The sequence below is a fragment of the Lissotriton vulgaris genome, chromosome 2_1 (genome assembly GCF_964263255.1).
Source record: "Lissotriton vulgaris chromosome 2_1, aLisVul1.2, whole genome shotgun sequence".
NCBI classification, from domain to species: Eukaryota; Metazoa; Chordata; class Amphibia; order Caudata; family Salamandridae; genus Lissotriton; species Lissotriton vulgaris.
Window position 1 is genome coordinate 228,528,738 of NC_141687.1, and position 20,712 is coordinate 228,549,449.

A 20,712-nucleotide genomic window follows, 5' to 3' on the forward strand; every position below is an offset into this window, starting at 1 on the left:
TGAAAAATGCATATATTGTTATGCTTCCTGTCACTTCAGTAAAAATAACAATTTTTAAAAAAATGTTGAGCACACGGGGCCAAGCAAATAACTCCATCACAATTGTGGCATAGTTACACTCTAAATCCCACAACAATCTAGAAGAATAAGATAGCACCCCTTATTTATTCTTGTCTTTGCTGCTTTAATACAGCACCAAATACAACACTACTGGCATCCACCACCCCAACACACTCTGTACTAGCAACATGTGATTTTACGAAAGGTGTTCCAACAATCTCTCTCCAACATTTCAAAAATCTCCTGTTGATTATAACCCATTCATACTTGCCTTTTTCTTTTTTTACATTTCTCCAAGGGGATGTACTTTGGTGGATATTCCTGCACAAACTTCCTTTAAAATTAGTCAACCCTGCAAAGGATAATAATTTATCTTTAGATGTAGGAGCTAAATTAAAATTGCCTTATTTATTTATTTATTTATTTATTTCTGAATTTGTAAAGCGCATGGTTACACTGTCAGTGTGTCCCCGCGCTGTCAGAAGAGCCAGCTACTCCGTCAGTCAAAACAAGACGGGCTAATCTTTAGGGAAGAGGAATGTTTTGAGCTTTCTACGGAAGATGAGCTCCGATGTTTCCACTCTTAAGCTCAGGGGGAGAGAGTTCCATTTCTGTGCCGCCAAAGTACGAAAGGATCTTCCTCCCATTCTGGCTTTCTTGTGTCTGGGGACAGCGAGGAGGCCTGCTCCTAACGAGCGGAGTTGTCGAGTGGGCGTATAGGGGCAGAGAAGGTTTCGAAGGAAGGCCGGGCCCTTGCCATGTACGATCCTGTGACCAATACAAAGGACTTTGAAATCGATTCTTTCATTGATCGGAAGCCAATGTAGTGTTTGTAAGGATTTTTTTGAGGCGGCTCTTCTGGGCAGCCGAAGGACCAGGCGGGCGGCAGCATTCTGAATTGTCTGCAGTCGCCGCCGGCTAGTGGCATTGGCACCCAGATACAGGGCATTGCCGTAGTCCAGTCTTGACGTGACAAGGGCGTGGACCAGGGTCTTCCTAGATGATTCTGGGAGCAGGTCGATGGTTTTGCGGAGTTTCCGTAGAATCGAGAAGCACGTACCGGCTACCCGTCTAGTATGGTAGTCGTAGTCCAACTTTGAGTCCACCCATACTCCCAGATTCTTGACCTGATCACTAGGGGTAGGGAGGGGCCCCAGGGTCTGCGGCCACCAGGCAGATGACCAGACTGAGGGAGGTTTTCCAACAATCAGCACCTCAGTCTTGTCACCGTTAAGACGGAGGCAATTCTTCGCCATCCATCCAGCCATCTCCTGGAGGCATGCTGAGAAGTTAGCGGCGGCTTGTTCAGCAGGTTGGGTCAGAGCGACCACCAACTGTGTGTCGTCTGCGTATGTCACTACTTCTACCCCATATCGTTCCGCAGTAGTAGCCACGGGGGTGACATATAAATTAAAAAGGGTTGGACTGAGGCTTGAGCCCTGCGGCACTCCTTGACCGAGGTCAAAGGTGTCGGAGCGTGCTCCTCCTTGCTCTACCGAGAAGCTACGGTTGGTGAGAAAAGATTCCAGCCATAACCAGGCCATGCCTGTCACCCCTCCTTTCTTCAGACACTGTAGCAGCGTATGATGTGCTACAGTGTCGAAGGCTGCACTGAGGTCCAGGAGCACTAGTGCTGCAACATGTCCCGCATCTACGTGCTTCCTCAGTGCCTCAGTCGAAAAAAGGAGGGCTGATTCTGTGGAGTGGCGTGCTCGGAAGCCCGATTGGTTGGTATGCAGGAGGCCTCTGGACTCTATGTGCGCGGAGAGTTGTTGGTTAACCAGCTTTTCCGCCAGTTTAGAGAAGAAGGGTAGAAGCGAAATAGGGCGTAAATTGCTAAGCTGGGACGCACTGATGTTGGGTTTTTTCTTCAGAGGCAGTACGACTGCCTGTTTCCACCCGTGAGGGACCTTGCCAGTGTTAAAAGAGGTAGACAATATGTGGCCAACATAAGGTGCCAGATGACTCATGGCGCTGGCCAGGAATTTGGCAGGGGCAGGATCGTGCGGGGAGCCTGATTTAATACCTTTAGCAATGGCTATCAGGAGGTCCTCCGACGGAACCTGGTATACTGTGAGGCAGTCTTCGATCTTTGCCTCCCAAGTTGCTTCTTCTTGAGGAGGAAGAAGGTTAGAGCCAGTTCTGGCCTCATCCGGGAAACTGTTGTAAATGTCGCGTACTTTTTTGTGGAAAAATTCCGCGATGGCGTTACAAGATTGTGCTGATGTGTCGGCCTGCTCTAAAGCAGGGGGAGGTGTAGTAATCTCTTTATAAATCCTGAAGAGTTCCTTGGATGAGCAGTTAGCACTATCTATTCGATCCGCATAGAAGGTCGCTTTGGCTTTCCTAATTTGGAAGTGGTATTCTTTTATGCTAGCTCTGTATACATCTCTTGCCTCTAGTGAGTAGTTCTTTCTCCAGGCGCGTTCAAGCCTCTTACAGGCTGCCTTGGTTTCTCTAAGAGCTGTGCTGAACCAAGGTGCAGTTTTAGTTTGTCGCTCCGGGCCCTTATTGGCCCAAGGGGCAGTGATGTCCAGGGCTTTAGTGATGTGTCCGTCCAGGGCCACGCAAGCTCTGTCAACGTCCACTCCTAAGTCTGCGGGGGAACCGTTTAGTAGGAAGTGATGTTCAAAAGAGTCCATGGAAAACCTGGCCCATTTCCTTTGTTGTTTATTGGCGCAATGGTGAGTTTTTTTATGATGAGTCATGACTAGGAAGTGAAAAGGGACTAGGAAGTGATCGGTCCACAGCAAAGGAATGGGAGTATCCTGTTTCAGATCCTCCAAATTATTAAAAATGGGGTCAAGAAGGTGCCCCTGACGATGAGTCGGGAGGTGGGAGGCAGTTACTAATTGTAGGGTTTGCAGCTCTTGGCACAATTCTTGAGCAGCTGAGTTGTTGAGGTCTTCAATGTGGAGATTAAGATCCCCTAATACAAGGAACTTCCTGTATCTCATAGCCAATGGGGTGACATTCTGGATAAGACTTTCCGTGAAGTTTCTGCTACCTCCCGGGGGTCTATAGATCAGTAGGCCTTTAATGACCGTATTTTTGTCAATACCGATGGAGAAGGCTCCGGTTTCGCTATCTGTTATAATAACAGGTTCGAGGGAGCATGTCATATTCATTCTATAGATTATGGCAATGCCACCTCCCCTTCCCTTAGGTCTATCCTGCCTGCAAATTGCATATCCAGGGGGCAGGGCCTCCCTGACTTCAGGGTCTGAGTCTTCGTCCAGCCAAGTTTCAGTAAGGCAAAGTAAGTCCCATTTGTTGTCAGTTATAAGGTCGAATACTTCTAGTTTATGCTTTTTGAGGGAGCGACAATTAAGTAGAGCGCCACTGATTTTTCTACTGTGCTCTGGTTGGGCGTTGCCGTTGGGCGTACTTGCTTTGAGGTGTTTATTGAAGGTGAAGCCACAGTTTTCGCAGGAATTAGTAGGACTACGCATACTGAGATCAATACTGTGCTCACATACCTTTAGGTATTTGTTGTGAAGGCTGAGGAGCTCCTCTTTATCGTAGCGGTTATCTGGGATGTGAGGACCAGGGGGTCTGGCCCCGTGCCCCGGTCTGCCGCGGACGGGCGCAGACGGGCTTGCCTTAGGCGCGCCTTCGGCGCGCAAACGGCGCTCCCGCTGCGCTCGTCCGCTGCGCTTCCGCTGGCAACACATGGTATGGGCGGGGGAGGGCGTGGCCTCGAAAGTGGGCGTGGCCTGTGCGTCGCCGGGGAGGCGAGCTGGGGGTCGTTGCAGTCGTCACGAAGGACGCTGTTTGGTTTAGAGATGAAGGGAATGTGAAGCAACAGGCTTCTAGGTGAGTTTCACACAGATAAAATCAAGTTTATACAATTTTTAAAAAGCGAGTCTCCCGGCGTCTGCCAGCGGAGCTCTGACACTTCTGGCGGCGGCTCAACAGTGCGCGCGCTCTTAAATGTGGTCACGAAAGTGGGCGTGGCCTCGAAAGTGGGCGTGGCCTGTGCGTCGCCGGGGAGGCGAGCTGGGGGTCGTTGCAGTCGTCACGAAGGACGCTGTTTGGTTTAGAGATGAAGGGAATGTGAAGCAACAGGCTTCTAGGTGAGTTTCACACAGATAAAATCAAGTTTATACAATTTTTAAAAAGCGAGTCTCCCGGCGTCTGCCAGCGGAGCTCTGACACTTCTGGCGGCGGCTCAACAGTGCGCGCGCTCTTAAATGTGGTCACGAAAGTGGGCGTGGCCTCGAAAGTGGGCGTGGCCTGTGCGTCGCCGGGGAGGCGAGCTGGGGGTCATTGCAGTCGTCACGAAGGACGCTGTTTGGTTTAGAGATGAAGGGAATGTGAAGCAACAGGCTTCTAGGTGAGTTTCACACAGATAAAATCAAGTTTATACAATTTTTAAAAAGCGAGTCTACCGGCGTCTGCCAGCGGAGCTCTGACACTTCTGGCGGCGGCTCAACAGTGCGCGCGCTCTTAAATGTGGTCACGAAAGTGGGCGTGGCCTCGAAAGTGGGCGTGGCCTGTGCGTCGCCGGGGAGGCGAGCTGGGGGTCGTTGCAGTCGTCACGAAGGACGCTGTTTGGTTTAGAGATGAAGGGAATGTGAAGCAACAGGCTTCTAGGTGAGTTTCACACAGATAAAATCAAGTTTATACAATTTTTAAAAAGCGAGTCTCCCGGCGTCTGCCAGCGGAGCTCTGACACTTCTGGCGGCGGCTCAACAGTGCGCGCGCTCTTAAATGTGGTCACGAAAGTGGGCGTGGCCTCGAAAGTGGGCGTGGCCTGTGCGTCGCCGGGGAGGCGAGCTGGGGGTCGTTGCAGTCGTCACGAAGGACGCTGTTTGGTTTAGAGATGAAGGGAATGTGAAGCAACAGGCTTCTAAGTGAGTTTCACACAGATAAAATCAAGTTTATACAATTTTTAAAAAGCGAGTCTCCCGGCGTCTGCCAGGGGAGCTCTGACACTTCTGGCGGTGGCTCAACAGTGCGCGCGCTCTTAAATGTGGTCACGAAAGTGGGCGTGGCCTCGAAAGTGGGCGTGGCCTGTGCGTCGCCGGGGAGGCGAGCTGGGGGTCGTTGCAGTCGTCACGAAGGACGCTGTTTGGTTTAGAGATAAAGGGAATGTGAAGCAACAGGCTTCTAGGTGAGTTTCACACAGATAAAATCAAGTTTATACAATTTTTAAAAAGCGAGTCTCCCGGCGTCTGCCAGCGGAGCTCTGACACTTCTGGCGGCGGCTCAACAGTGCGCGCGCTCTTAAATGTGGTCACGAAAGTGGGCGTGGCCTCGAAAGTGGGCGTGGCCTGTGCGTCGCCGGGGAGGCGAGCTGGGGGTCGTTGCAGTCGTCACGAAGGACGCTGTTTGGTTTAGAGATGAAGGGAATGTGAAGCAACAGGCTTCTAGGTGAGTTTCACACAGATAAAATCAAGTTTATACAATTTTTAAAAAGCGAGTCTCCCGGCGTCTGCCAGCGGAGCTCTGACACTTCTGGCGGCGGCTCAAGAGTGCGCGCGCTCTTAAATGTGGTCACGAAAGTGGGCGTGGCCTCGAAAGTGGGCGTGGCCTGTGCGTCGCCGGGGAGGCGAGCTGGGGGTCGTTGCAGTCGTCACGAAGGACGCTGTTTGGTTTAGAGATGAAGGGAATGTGAAGCAACAGGCTTCTAGGTGAGTTTCACACAGATAAAATCAAGTTTATACAATTTTTAAAAAGCGAGTCTGCCGGCGTCTGCCAGCGGAGCTCTGACACTTCTGGCGGCGGCTCAACAGTGCGCGCGCTCTTAAATGTGGTCACGAAAGTGGGCGTGGCCTCGAAAGTGGGCGTGGCCTGTGCGTCACCGGGGAGGCGAGCTGGGGGTCGTTGCAGTCGTCACGAAGGACGCTGTTTGGTTTAGAGATGAAGGGAATGTGAAGCAACAGGCTTCTAGGTGAGTTTCACACAGATAAAATCAAGTTTATACAATTTTTAAAAAGCGAGTCTCCCGGCGTCTGCCAGCGGAGCTCTGACACTTCTGGCGGCGGCTCAACAGTGCGCGCGCTCTTAAATGTGGTCACGAAAGTGGGCGTGGCCTCGAAAGTGGGCGTGGCCTGTGCGTCGCCGGGGAGGCGAGCTGGGGGTCGTTGCAGTCGTCACGAAGGACGCTGTTTGGTTTAGAGATGAAGGGAATGTGAAGCAACAGGCTTCTAGGTGAGTTTCACACAGATAAAATCAAGTTTATACAATTTTTAAAAAGCGAGTCTCCCGGCGTCTGCCAGCGGAGCTCTGACACTTCTGGCCTTCACATGGTTATGTCTAATACACTCTTTTGAAATATCATGAATACTCAACCTTATCCTGCCTGAAATTGCATTTGGAAAGTTTTATTTTAAAACCTTTGCTCTGCAATCTTTCCAATACATTATGCAAGTTCCTATCATGTTCCTCTTAACATTTCCCAAAAACTAATATATTGTCTTGAAATGTAACCACCCCCACAACACCTTCCACCATGTTTTTCATTAGGCTTTGAAATACCGAAGCAGCACTTGCTAAACCAAAGGGCATCCATGAGTAAGGAAACATCTCTTCAGGGGTCACAAACTCTGTTAAATGTTTGTAATTCTTGTGTAATACCACCTGGTGGTATGTGCTTGCTAAATCAACAGTGAAAACAACATTTGCTCCAGTAAGATTGGAGACTAGTTAATTGAGATTCAGAAGAGGATGTCTATCGACCCGAATTTCACAATTGAGGCTGTATAAGTCTACAAATAGATGCCATACACCAGACCCCTTCCTGGAAATGATCACCAGAGACTCCCATGGAAAAGATTCTAAGGGTTCACTAATTTTGTTTTCACACAAATCATCCCACATTTGTTTAAGTTTGGCATGATATGCTAAGGGGACATCCCTTACCTTGTACCTCACAGGTACAACTCCTTTATTCAGGATAATATTATGTTTGAATCCCACTTACTTTCCCAATCTGTCTCGAAACAAACTGGGAAAAGATGTATGTATTTTTGCTACAAAATCCTCTTTTTCTTGATCTAATGTTATTGCATAAACAAGTGGTGAAGCAGTAGGATCTAATCATATTCCCATTTCCTGTTGATGAGGCGGTTTCTAATTATATTTTTCCCTTGTTCATCTTCCCTCAAATTTCAAATCTGCCCACGTATCCTGATCCACCAAAGGTCCTGCATACTACATGCCCTCCAAATTCAGTTTGTGACCAAAGTATCCACCAAGTTGTATATCAGAAGGAAATAATTTCTTGTCACCCAATGTATTTGTAAATATGGCCTTTCCTACGTTGCTATACTAGGCACAAGAATCTAACATCATTGACACTTGTTTACTGCCAATAAGCAACATAAATTTGGGACAACCTACATTACTTGTCGTTCACATATAGAAAATAATTGAAATCTAAAACAGCCTCTCCGCTCTCATGATAAGTGAAGTAATTAACCTTCTGAGATAAAATAACTGTACACACTCTGCCAAAGTGCCCCCATTTAATGTAAAAGTTATGCAATTCCAGACATCCCCTAAAATTTCTCACATGATATGATCTTCCACATCTAAAGAAATTGATACCTTTCTTTCTCTCATTGCTTTTATTCTCAAAGTCTTTCATGTTCTTAGAGTCAGTAGGACTTCTCACAGTACTGACATCTGAGCAAGTATCTGGAGAATTAATATTTTGGCCCCTAATTTTATTTACAAACTTTTTAGATTGCACAATGCCCATGGCAATGTCTATAATAGCACTTAATCATCATCATGATGAAGCTTTACTTCAACATCCGGTGTCATAAAAAGAATAAAAGACATTTCATAAAACGGATACAAAATAAACTTGTCGTACAACAATACGCTAAAAAGTGACATAACGTTGTCCATCCAATTACTCTGCTGCGCCCTCGGTACAAAATTCAATTACCAGGTTCCCCCTTTTTAAAAAGTTAGTACACATCATATCAATAAAAACATGCAAATAATACAATAAAAATAGGGAGGGGAAACAACGTGACAATTCATCTTGAAATCATGTAACAGGATGTGACACCCCATAAACCTTGTAAAAATTATCCAACCCTCCTTAGGGTAGATGCACATGAGATTGAAAAGAGAAAAAATAAAGAGCATGTGCATACCATATGATTTTAGAGCTAAAAAGGTCAGCCGTAGAACCCTACAATAATTAAGTGGGTTTCTGCAGCGTGCTGTGCTAATCCTGCCCAAAACATCTGGCTGATAAGTCATGCGTGACTTAGAAACTTTGCCACACAACATGCAAAGAAGAGTCTGGGATCAGTCCTAAGCACTTTAAGAAGATTCTGTTCCCGCCCATAGTTTTCTCAGAATTTTTTTACTTTTCGTCTTCATCATAATTTGCTCCATCAAGACTTGTTTACATGTAATGGTTTCAAATTCATAGGACCCTGCTAATTAAATTAAACACATAGTCTTCAATTGACTCATCCTCTTTGTGAGCACAGGAATAACATTTATATTGCTCCATCACGGTATTAATTTTCCTTCCAAAGTGAATGTTCATTTTTTTAATAGCTTGGTCAAAGATATTCATATCAGCTGCACCTTCCAAAGAAGGTAGATTTTGTCATTCTTTCAAACCTCTTCCTTCTAGACCGTGCTTCAATAAAGATCACTTCCTCTGAAGAGAATGATCCCCCCTTTAAGTACTCTCATATAGGCCATAAACATGGGATACCACAGTTCCCATTCCAATGGTGGTTCCTCACAGTGGTGGCCAGTATGTACGGGGATGGTGGTGAGGGTGAGAGGGGAAAAAAAACAAATTTCACTTACCTGATTGCAGTGTCTCTCCGCCATCTCTCCCACATCATCTCTCCTCTGCTCCTCAACCGGGAAGCACCCAGGCTCCCCTAAACAATTTGGATTGGTCTGAGCGCCATGGTTCACGCTCAGACGGAGAATGGGAGCCTGGACATGTTCTCCACCCAGGCTGTAATGCAGTCTGGGTGGAGAACATGCAAAGTGTGCATGACGGTCTGGCCGGGCCAAGACGGTTGGCCAAACCATCATGTACACTTTAGAGTGCAACAACCACTCCTCCTCCTGGACATCAAGGGAGACAAGTCCCACCCCACCCTAACCTGGCAATGCTAAAAATAAAATGATAATAACGTAGGTTATTTTGCACTGCTCTGCTTGCCTTGGTGAGACTAAATCCAACCAAACTGCCCCAAAATGGCTTTCAATATAATACAATCGGAGCTGATCCTAACACAAGGTGGCCACAGATTCAGGTACAGTATAAATTGCATGGGATTATTATAAAAGCAAGTTGAAAGACATAGTGAACATCACTAAGAAGGCCTTCTCCAAGCACAAGTCATGCACAAGCTTATTGTTCTTGCAACGAATTGTGGGATATTGTCAGATTCAGTCAGATTAACCAACAGTACCTAGTTTCCACAGGAGCAGAAGAGAGATCCTACAATACACCCCTCTTGTGTCCAACCAGAAAAATAAACATCTAATCCAACACAAGGGAGGGGGAAAAGGAGTGGGACAGAAAAAGAGATACCACCTTCAGAGCCAGGTGCACCTTCCTCACTGAATAGTTTGTCAAATCTACTCTTCTTCTACATTGTGGCACCTGCAGAAAATATAATCAATCAACCAAGAAACAACTTTCCTAGTCTAAACTATTAGCTATTCACACCTCTCATTCATTCAAGTACCTGTTAACTCTTTAGACTAGCTTCTCTCTAACCTTCGTGGTATAAATATATATTACCTACTGGCGGTCGCCAGTAGGTATATATAGTTAGGATTTTTTCTCTATGGGATTTTTGAAAATTCTATGTCTAATAACTTTGGCGTTTGTGGACGGAATTGGCTGAAATTTTCAGGAAAATAGAACATTTTGTTTCTGAGCAGCCCCTGACAATTTGGGGGGGGTTTCATCAAGGGGGGGCCGAGAAAAAAGGGGGGTCCCAAAACGCATTTTTCCCATGTTAATTTCCATAGGGCGGTTGGCCTCACTTTTAGCTCGAACGGCTGAATGGATTTGCACGAAACTTGGCAAAATTGTAGGGACTGTTAGCCCGATGTGCCTTTGCTAGGTCTCAATATATGTGCTCCAGTGGATTTTGAGTAATTTAGGTTCAAAAAAAGATATATATCTGGGTGGAGCCTAACCACACATCTGATCTGATTGGCTGTCAGCACTTCATCCAAGAAGTGTTGGCAGCCATCTTGGGACCAATATACATGATAGCACCTCATTAAAAAGCATTGTAGTTAATAGAGGGTTTTAGGACTTTAGTTACATTATAAATCATTTGTTGATGGTACCATACTCGTTTTAGGAATTGTGGTGGGTTCTAAGGTGATTTTACCATGTGAAAAAACCTTCTGCTGTGATATCATGAATATTGTTTGAAAGAAAACTAATATCTCATGATTTTCCCACAGTGGTTTGGAAGGGGATCTATAAGCTAAACTGAAAGCATATTTTCTGTAAATTCACATTATCTTTCTCAGTCATGTGAAAATGAAGTCTGACATTCTCAGTAAAACATAAACATCCAACAAGGACAGAGACTGTCAGTTGATTCCTTTGTGTTCTACTGCAGCCTCCTAGAGTGTTCTAAAGAACAACTAGAGCGCTAACAGTCCTACTTATTACAAAGGTATGGCACACCTGAAGCCATCTTGATTGGAATAAAGTGGTAACTCTTAAAACATTTAATTTAAAAAGAAACAACATGAGGGGGTATATTTTGCCATAGAAAGTATGATTAGTGCTGCAGAATGAAAAATTAGGGCACATTTTGAGTGACTTCTCAAATCCTTTTCTATTTCATTAAAACATTCTGACATGCAGTCTCCCAAAATGGCCACCAGAGACAAAAGAGCCCAAATGTAGCCCAAATATCACCCAGATGTAGCCCAAGTATAGCCCAATGACAGAATGTCCCAGAGTGTTCTAAAGAACAACTAGAGCGCTAACAGTCCTACTTATTACAAAGGTATGGCACACCTGAAGCCATCTTGATTGGAATAAAGTGGTAACTCTTAAAACATTTAATTTAAAAAGAAACAACATGAGGGGGTATATTTTGCCATAGAAAGTATGATTAGTGCTGCAGAATGAAAAATTAGGGCACATTTTGAGTGACTTCTCAAATCCCTTTCTATTTCATTAAAACATTCTGACATGCAGTCTCCCAAAATGGCCACCAGAGACAAAAGAGCCCAAATGTAGCCCAAATATCACCCAGATGTAGCCCAAGTATAGCCCAATGACAGAATGTCCCAGAGTGTTCTAAAGAACAACTAGAGCGCTAACAGTCCTACTTATTACAAAGGTATAGCACACCTGGAGCCATCGTGATGGGAATAAAGTGGTAACTCTTAAAACATTTAATTTAAAAAGGAACAAAATGAGGGGGTATATTATGCAATAGAAGGTATTATTAGTGCTGCAGAAAGAAAAATTAGGGCACATTTTGAGTGACTTTTCAAATCCTCTTCTATTTCATTAAAAAATTCTGACATGCAGTCTCCCAAAATGGCCACCAGAGACAAAAGAGCCCAAATGTAGCCCAAATATCACCCAAATATCACCCAGATGTAGCCCAAGTATAGCCCAATGACAGAATGTCCCAGAGTGTTCTAAAGAACAACTAGAGCGCTAACAGTCCTACTTATTACAAAGGTATGGCACACCTGAAGCCATCTTGATTGGAATAAAGTGGTAACTCTTAAAACATTTAATTTAAAAAGGAACAAAATGAGGGGGTATATTTTGCCATATGAATTATGATTAGTGCTGCAGAAAGAAAAATTAGGGCACATTTTGAGTGACTTCTCAAACCCTCTTCAATTTCATTAAAAAATTCTGACATACAGTCTCCCAAGATGGCCACCAGAGACAAAAGAGCCTAAATGTAGCCCAAATATCATCCAGATGTACCCCAAGTATAGCCCAATGACAGAATGTCCCAGAGTGTTCTAAAGAACAACTAGAGCGCTAACAGTCTTACTTATGACAAAAGTATGGCACACCAGAAGCCATCTTGATTGGAATAAAGTGGTAAGTCTGAAAACACTCAATTTAAAAAGGAACAACATGAGGGGGTTAATTTTGCCATAGAAAGTATGATTAGTGCTTCAGAAAGAAAAATTAGGGATCATTTTGAGTGACTTCTCAAATCCTCTTCTATTTCATTAAAAAAATTCTGACATGCAGACTGAAACATGCACTTTGAATACCAGCAGCAGACGTCCCTGGTGAGCAGTAGCTTTACTACAGTGATCTAATGTGCAACTAGAGTGCTAACATTCAGAATTTATGGCAAATGTGTGACACATCTGAATGCCTTCTTGATGGAACCAAAGTAAACAAGCATTGAAAATACAATAGATCTCGCCCTCGTTTAAGTTAAAGCCATTCTGTTTGTAATGAGGTGGCTTTTTAGCTTTGCTTTTATTAGTGTTTTTTCAACTTTCATGTAAATAACATGCATCTGTATGCATATAAGTATATGTATGCATGCATTTATGTTTGTATTTATATAGATATACAGATGATATATGTTTATATATGTATGTATATATATATATTCACTGAAAAAACCATAGGCTATAGACCATATATAGTTAGGAATTAGCATTTACAAAACCTTGAAAATTCACTGAAAAAACCATAGGTTATAGACCATATATAGTTAGGAATTAGCATTTACAAAACCTTGAAAATTCACTGAAAAAACCATAGGTTATAGACCATATATAGTTAGGAATTCGCATTTACAAAACCTTATTTTACTCACACAAAACCATTGAAATTCCATATATAGTTAGTGCACTAACTATATATCGCGCACCCGCAATCCACTGCTGATGATGTCACATATTACATCATTCATGACATGGTCAGTGACATCACTGATGACATCTCAAATGACATCACTGATGACATCTCAAATGACATCACTGATGACATCACTGATGACATCTCATTTGACATTACTGATCACATCACTGATGATATCATTCATGTGATAATACGATGAACCTCTTCAGACTCTAATATAACCTTAGATACAATCAGTGTAAACAGACACTCACAGACTGTCACTCATCCATGGAGTTACTCACACACCTAGTCAGTCATGCAAAGATTCAATCACACCTCCATTTCCTCAACTATACAGTTATACAAACTTTACTTAATCAAACATATACTAACACATATTTACTCTCTTATACAATCCCTGATACAAGTTCACAATGATCCATACAGCCACTCACACATTCACTGGCTCTTATGCACAGTTATTTATATATGTCAACTCTCACATGCACTGTGTTTTACATATGTACTTACTTTGACATGTAGCACTGAGATATCCATTCACTCACCAATACACTCATGCACACAGTCAACCGCCCATACAGCTGTTTCCACATGCACTTTTGAAACCATACATCTAGTGAATCAACTGCTCACACATCTATGCACAGAGTCATACACCTCCCAGCCACCCACACACACACTCAGTCTCCCATACAAATACTTGGGCAACCAATCAATAACCCATATAGTTACTCATATAGCTACTTATCAACACATGCAACAGTTTACAGAACAACAGACATAATGATGCACAAATTAAGACAGTTTAGTCACTAACCCATGCACTCAGTGAGACACATTTAATCACTCACTCATACAGTCAGTCATGCACCTACTAAATCCTTCATCCAGACACTTATACATCCACTCATTCTTCAATATGTAAGACATATTTTAACTTTACAGAAACATACAGTCACTGGATGTTGTCATCAGTGATGTCATCAGTGATGTCATTTGAGATGTCATCAGTGATGTCATCAGTGATGTCACTGACCATGTCATGAATGATGTAATATGTGACATCATCAGCAGTGGATTGCGGGTGCGCGATATATAGTTAGTGCAACTAACTATATATGGAATTTCAATGGTTTTGTGTGAGTAAAATAAGGTTTTGTAAATGCGATATATTCGATATATTCACTGAAAAAACCATAGGTTATAGACCATATATAGTTAGGAATTAGCATTTACAAAACCTTGAAAATTCACTGAAAAAACCATAGGTTATAGACCATATATAGTTAGGGATTAGCATTTACAAAACCTTATTTTACTCGCACAAAACCATTGAAATTCCCATATATAGTTAGTTGCACTAACTATATATCGCGCACCCGCAATCCACTGCTGATGATGTCACATATTACATCATTCATGACATGGTCAGTGACATCACTGATGACATCACTGATGACATCTCAAATGACATCACTGATGACATCACTGATGACATCACTGATGATATCTCATTTGACATTACTTATCACATCACTGATGACATCATTCATGTGATAATACGATGAACCTCGTCAGACTCTAATATAACATTAGATACACTCAGTGTAAACAGACACTCACAGACTGTCACTCATCTATGGAGTTACTTACACACCTAGTCAGTCATGCAAAGAATCAATCACACCTCCATTTCCTCAACTATACAGTTATACACACCTTACTTATTCAAACATATACTAACACATATTTACTCTCTTATACAATCCCTGATACAAGTTCACAATGATCCATACAGCCACTCACACAATCACTGGCTCTTATGCACAGATTTTTATATATGTCAACTCTCACATGTACTGTGTTTTACATATGTACTTACTTTGACATGTAGCACTGAGATATCCATTCACTCACCAATACACTCATGCACACAGTCAACCGCCCATACAGCTGTTTCCACATGCACTTTTGAACCCATACATCTAGTGAATCAACTGATCACACATCTATGCACAGAGTCATACACCTCCCAGCCACCCACACACACACTCAGTCTCCCATACAAATACTTGGGCAACCAATCAATAACCCATATAGTTACTCATATAGCTACTGATCAACACATGCAGCAGTTTACAGAACAACAGACATAATGATGCACAAATTAAGACAGTTTAGTCACTAGCCCATGCACTCAGTGAGACACATTTAATCACTCACTCATACAGTCAGTCATGCACCTACTAAATTCTTCATCCAGACACTTATACATCCACTCATTCTTCAATATGTAAGACACATTTTAACTTTACAGAAACATACAGTCACTGGATGATGTCATCAGTGATGTCATCAGTGATGGCATTTGAGATGTCATCAGTGATGTCATCAGTGATGTCACTGACCATGTCATGAATGATGTAATATGTGACATCATCAGCAGTGGATTGCGGGTGCGCGATATATAGTTAGTGCAACTAACTATATATGGGAATTTCAATGGTTTTGTGCGAGTAAAATAAGGTTTTGTAAATGCTAATCCCTAACTATATATGGTCTATAACCTATGGTTTTTTCAGTGAATATATATATATATATATATATATATATATATATATGTATCAAGTGCTCAAAACCTCGAAACAATCTTCGAAGAGACGACACAACGTGGTGGAAAAAAACTTTCTTTTATTTTCTAGTCGCTGTCAACGCGTTTCGCCTGACCCAGCAGGCTTGGTCACCCAATGATGTATCTACATCTTATCCATTGAATATACTGTACAATCTTCATGACCTCCTTCCTTTTAAAAAAAATTATGTATGTATCAAATGTAAATTATTTAAAGTACATTCAAGAATTTTATCAGGAGGCTTCATTTCTTCTTAAGGCCTTTCACAAATGATCTTCAGAGTGATCGACAAAAATTCATAAATGTCTATATTATGCCTTACTTGGTTCAGTAGAAAACTAGTACCTCCTTCTCTATGTCGATATTTTCTTCCTCACTTTGGTGCTTCTTTACTCTCAAAATGACTGAAAAGGAACAATCTGGAAATACCGAATTTCACAGGCATAAGCTCAGAAAGAGTTGTTTTAAAACTCTCATTCATCAGAATGACACCCGTTGTGTGCACACATAAGAACACGGACTGAGCGCAATAAAAAAATTAATTGCCACTTAACAAGAGCGACATCGATACATTGCTCTTGCCGAGATCTGACAATTGAACTGCACATTTACCAAGGAGTGCTGGGACCAAGTTAAGATCAGTCAGTGCGAGGAAGAAAACTAGAGCACTGATCATGTAAAACAGGAGCCGCCCTCTTGAAACTGAAAAAAAACTAGAACTCTGATCTTCGGAAGTGGGAATCGCCATCTTGAAGTTAAAAAATACATGAATCCGAGAGAGTCTGCAGAAAAATTTTCAAAACTGCTCAAAAGAGGTCTTATTGTAACCTCACATGAAAACGAGGAAGGAACCTCCAACTTCTTCTGATAAATGGGTGAGTCTTAAAACAAGGCAGGAAACTCCAACTTCCTATGCTTTATGAGTTGGTTTTAATGCTGGACGCTGTATTTCTGACAGATATGAAGGGGTTGCCAAGAACACCCAATGGAAATAAAATGGCTGCTGCAGCGGATAAGCTGTACAAAAGCATGCACTTGTAGGGGCATACCCACAGTATGAGATATAGCCCAATTATCGCTGCAGACTAAATATGGGCAAATTTAGCGAATTCGCGGAACGCGAATTCACGTGAAATCGTACTCGCGGTCAGTAAAATACGCGAACTTTCGTGAGATTGCAGATTTTTTTATTTTTGCGAGTTCGCAGGATTTTTTTTCACCGCGGCTACCGCAAAGTTACCCATGCAGTCATATATGGGCGCGGCCATCTTGTTTTCACTGTTCGCGTTGCGTATTTCCGTTTCCGGTCGCTCGTTGCATGCTCACGTTGTGCATTTCCTGTTCCAGGTCGCAATTGCGTGTTCACGCCCGTTTTTGCGTGCTCGCAAGGAAAATGTCACGCGAACTTACCCACGTGGTTGCAATGGGCGCGGCCATCTTGTTTTTCATTGATTGCAATGGTTATGGGCATGCCTTTTCTATCCTGCTTCAATCTTTGTAATCCTTTGTTTGTTTGAACTTTTTTTCAATCTTTTTTACTCATTATCTATCTCTCTATTTTTGTACGTCTATATTTTGTGTTTTTTTCTACTTTTTGTTACTTTAATAACTACTTTTTTTTAGCTCTCTTTTCTTTTATTTACTTTTTTCCCTATTCTTTCCTATTTTTCCTTTCTTTAACCCAGGACCATGGCAAAGGGAACTGGCAAGTCCAAGGGAAAGAGTCCCGCAGCCAGTTCCCTTGCGGGCGTTTAAGGGGGGCGTCTGTGTCCCAGGAAGATCTTCAGCGCGGTGGAGGTGGCCGCACTGGTCTTCTATATGCAGCACCACCTCACGAAGACCATCGCAGCAGGCGGCAGGCCCGGTACCAGGTACGGCCTCCGGGAGCGTCGCCAGCTATGGGGTAAGGTGTGCCGGGCCATGTATCGGGAGTCAGGGGTCCGGCACACCTACAACCAGGTGACGCACCAGTGGTCCGACATACTGGACCGGGAACAAGAGCTGCTCGACCAGCTTGGCGTTGAGATCCCTGGGCTTGGTGAATACTAGTAGCTATTTAATAACTACTTTGTTTTCTTCTGCTCTGTATTATATTGCAAATATATGTTTTTTCCGAAGAGCAAGAATGCTGCCGTTTACATTGCAGGTAAATTATGTTTCAAAAGCTACTGTGATTACAGGTGCTCGCCTGCTCAGTGGCAGTGCTACTATGCTTACTTGTTTTCAATTTTGTGCTCATTTGTCCTGAGTGATTATGTATGAGTGTACTTTACAGAACTGTGTAATGCTAGAGAGACTAGAGACTCAAGTACTGTCCTTCCTTTGTACTCCTGTCACTAAGAAGAGATAGTGGTGGTGGATTGATAGGTTGAGTATATTATGACTTGTTATTTAGACAGGAAATTTTTTAGTGGTCTGCCATCATGACGGACTGTGTCTGTCACTTCGCGTGCTGCTGAGTGCTGCCAGTCCTAGTAGAACCTTTTTGTAGTTGGTTTAGTGAGTTTCATAACTTTCCAAGTAGACGGTCCGCGAATCCAGCAATACTAATATCCTAGTAGACTACATCAGATAGGTCAATAAATTTAGTGCAATTGTTGTTTATTTCCCGAAATAATTTGTTATTGTTTTTTTGAAATGTTTGATTTCATTGACAACAATCATCCATGTTTGTGTCTTTCTTTCATGTACATCAGCACCTCCCAGGGGCAAGAGGACAGAGGTGGCGGCGCCGGTGGAGCGGGAAGGCCAGGATCGGTCCGCCGAGGGCTCTTCTGCTGGCCCCAGTAAGTTTTCCTGTTAATATTAATAATTATACTTCCCTAACTTTTACAGCACCTATTTATTCCAAACGTTCATCATAATTCTATTTTTTCCTAAATCGTCTTTGATCTTCTTGTAGACTGTTTTTAAATTCTTGTCCTGCCTCTACTATGACTCTCTGTGCTACTACTATTTATTACTATTAGTCTGTCTGTGTAACTAGCTAAGCTTGCACAGTTGGCAAAAGGTGTTAAACAAAATTCCTACTCAGCAATAGCTCTAGGCACTGAGTGTAGTCCTCTGGGTTGTCCATAATGTCTATTGAAGTCTTCTTAATGTTCATGCTTTGACAATTCCCAACAATAAAATGTCAATGGCCACCAAGAATAAGATACTAGTTTACTTTTTGATTGGATAGGAGGACATACTACTACTGTTGCAGGGACTATTCTGCACATACAGAACTATGGGCAAGATATAGCGCATTCTTGATAATAGGCACAGTTAGACTTTCCAGTTTCCACATACCTCAGTCATAACAGAAGTTGAACCCCCAATCTACTTACTGACTAGCTAGTGTGTCAGAGTCATTATTTAGCTCCCGAATGCAGCGTTGATCCCAATGATTATACAACCCACGGAGTCAGAGTCCCGACCTCTCAGAGTCACTGAATCATGCTTGCAAATTGCAAACCCTTTCGCTCACTCACTCATGACCAAAAACCACAGAGTCTATGTAAGTTTTAAAGCTTTATTAAAAGTAAAACAACTAGCTCTGTGTGTACTCTGTATATTAATTTTCAATTGTGCATTATATAAAAACATTCATTAAAATCAACTTCATAGAAGAGAAACGGGGAACTCATGAAAACTGAACAGTGACTGATTTACACATTAATTGTGGGAGGATCCTCACCTGGTTGGAACTTAAAGTAGTGGTGGTGATGATGATGAGTAACATATTGCTCTTGTTCGTAGAAGGGAATCTTCTGTCTGTTATGAGAAAAAGGGTGCGCGTTAAAAAGCAAACATTCCTCAGTTGTGCCAAAAAGTGTAGCATGTTATGGCTAAGCATCAATAAAAACACCCTCCCCTTCAGAAAGGGGAATTTTTAGTTTAGACTAGAGTCACAAATAATTGAATTTCTTTAAGTAGTAAAAACAATTTTCATTCCTAGACAAAATAGGGAGTGGTGTATATGGCATCTAAAATTATTAAATGTTTTTTGTAGGCGGAACACCATCGGTACAGACAAACACCAGTGCCGGGTCCAGCGCGGAGGTGGTCACTCCAGGGACGGATGCGGTGCCACCAGTGGACGCAGGAACTGCTGTGGGGGATGCCTCGGTAGTGGCGGGCAGTGGTAAGCTATTATATTCCTTACTTATTGAGATTGCAGAGTAGGCTCGCTGCAGGGGTGTATGTTGTACAGTACAAGTACACTTTACTGTTAAGAAGACTTACAAATTTAGAACTAAGTTTTTGCCAACCAGGTAGAAGACAGTCACCCTTGACTTCGCATTAGCAATAGTATTAGCGGCGGGAGTTGATGAGTAACCAATGGCCTCCTCTAAATTTGACTTCAACTCAGCTGTGAAAGTTTTATCGAGAAGCCAAGTCAGATCAGAGATGAACTTGATGGATGGGATGAACGAAAAGGGAAAGAAGGGTGTAAGAAAGGAGTAAGGACGAGAGAGTTAAATTAATGACTGGCAAAGAATGATACGTGTTTTTGAATGCAGGCAGAGGTGGCTGGTAGGAATCTGATGCATAGCCGGTTGAACCAAGGATGGGTGGAAGGAGAAAGTAAAGAGGACTGCCTGGGTGGGTGAAACAGAAACTGTATGTGTGCGCAATATATCCTTTGGGTCAAATTCAAATGCAAATAAAGCACGGATGCATGGGTGGCGGTTTACAAAATAAAATAAAAAGGGTGTTTTTCGGTGAGAAAATGTAAGGTTTGTCCTGTTGAGACATTAAGATGAATGATTGACATTTACTTTGAATGGATGGATGCCTGGATGGTATCTTCCTCATAGATAGCATAGGTGTATGTAGAGTAGACAAAGCAGACGGTCACTGGATAAAGAGTGTTATTTTGTAGAGCATGTAACACCGCACGTCCGTGCCAGAGTAGCACAGCCGAGGAAAGTAGAAGTTGTAATTTTTCAGAATACTCCCTTGACTAACAGTAGTTTGCAAGCACAGCATATATTGCGTATCTATATTGTATAGTTCACATTATCAAGTCAAGTCACAAGTGCCTTCCTCCGGCGATTAGGGGGACCACTCAGTACCTATGTTAACAATTTTTTTTCAACTCTGTCATTCATGTGGGGCCTATCGGTGTTCAATCAATCAATAAACACTAAGCACCTAATGTCATCTCTTATATAAGCAAATATCATGTAAAGAGATAGA